The sequence below is a fragment of the Buceros rhinoceros genome, unplaced genomic scaffold (genome assembly GCF_000710305.1).
Source record: "Buceros rhinoceros silvestris isolate BGI_N320 unplaced genomic scaffold, ASM71030v1 scaffold12642, whole genome shotgun sequence".
Classification (NCBI taxonomy): Eukaryota; Metazoa; Chordata; class Aves; order Bucerotiformes; family Bucerotidae; genus Buceros; species Buceros rhinoceros.
The window spans coordinates 99,970-101,753 of NW_010400763.1; positions in this window are offsets into that span (position 1 = coordinate 99,970).

The window sequence follows — 1,784 nt, forward strand, 5'->3', positions numbered from 1 at the left end:
CTGTGAACAGCTGGCACCAGTGCCTAATACCAGTAGCTGAAGGTTTTTGGCGTGAAGGGCAGGGTATTTGGCCTCGTCTCCCCTGAATCCCTCCGCTTGGCCTTCTTTCAGAAAAAGGCACTCAGAGCAGATCCAGTTGGCTGAGAAAATCTCTTCTTTAGATGATGAGCTCTGTCAGAGGGATAAGGCTTTCGAGGAATGGGACTCCCAAGCCTAACTTTAGCACTTTGGCTCAATCCACTGGGGGTATATGAGATGCAGCAGGATTAGAAAAATCAATCAATAGAAGTACTTTTCTGGCAGACATGGGGCTTGACAGTGACCCAGAGCTGCTGCCAGCTGTTGGCTACTGGATGGTTCCAGGCCATTTTAGGGTGTTTTGCTCCATCACCACCTACAGCAGGGCTGGCACATGTGCTGGCAGCCTCTCAGCAATTCGCAGGCAGCCATGAGCAAGCACCACATGTGATCTTAGAGATGAGCCACATCTGTGTTGAGAACCGTGAAGCGACATTGTGGAGGTACCAAGTCTGAAGAGAACGTCCCGCTGCCCCTTGAGCACTGCTGACCGGTGCAGTGCCCCCCGCACAGGCACTGGGACACACAGCCCTACATCGGGCCCATGGCATCTTCCGCCAGACTTTGCATTTCCTGGTAGGACACCGCCTGAGCATCTCATCTCCATCTGTATTGGGCTTGTATTGAATCTGAGCCAAAAGCAATCCAAATGCACTCACCACCAGACCAAGGGACCTGGGTTGTCTCCTGTAACTGAAGTTGACCAAAAAGCCTTGGAGGGCCTTTAGTGTACAGTCAAGACAGATGCTTTTGCATCTCAGGAAGAACGAGTGATGTCTCAGACCCCAGGCAGAAGCAATATCTTTAATCTCATGTTGTACTGGATTCTTAATCTCCCTTACATTGCTGTATCTCATTTGCACATATTTTCCTGTGTACGTAGAGATAGAGTCTTTATTCAAATATTAATCAGCCTGACTGATGGTGGAGATTTGTGCATCTGACAGCTTGACATCGGTACTCTGCAAGCCCAATTGTTTGCAGGGTATTACAGAGGACCTCCTTGAAATGAGTGTTTCATGGGACAAGTTCGGGGATTTTAGATGTTAGCTTTCCAACTTCTATTTACTCAAAGAAGAGGTGAAGGGTTGTGATTCTTTGGCACAGTAATACCCTTACATGTCGCCATCTCAAATTTTGTTGGATGCTTACTGAGGTTTTAAAATCCAGTTTGTATCAGCTTGCCAAAAGCTGTTAAGATTGCCTTGGGGATAAGTGGCATTATTGTTATCTTCCTTTCTCTTCCTCTCCTTCCCTCCCTCCTTCTCTCTCTTACATGGTATGTTATCTACAGAGGTAGATTTATGAGCAGCCAAAACAGAGCTTGATTGATCATCATGCGGGACTGGCAATAAATGACACCCCATGCTGTTGTTTGGGAGATGAGGGGCATGCAGCTGCCTTTCTCTTTCCACCAGTGTAAAGATAATTTGCCTTTGGTTACAGAGCGAGGAAGGCAAAATTGGGATTTGTTTCTTGTTTGTTGAGAGATGCCACTTTTCTTTCTTTCTTTTTTTTTTTTTTAATCTGAAGCAGCGCACAGAAGCCCCTCACTCCTGTGGGTGGGCTGGGGCTGGGCTGAGCTCTGGCAGGGACAGCACAGGGCGGTGAGTTGGGAGCAGGATCTGGCCCCTGCCCGGGCTGTGTGCTGAGCAGCGCAGAGCTGCTTCTGGAGGTTCTGCTGGTGTCAGGACAGGCAAGGGGCT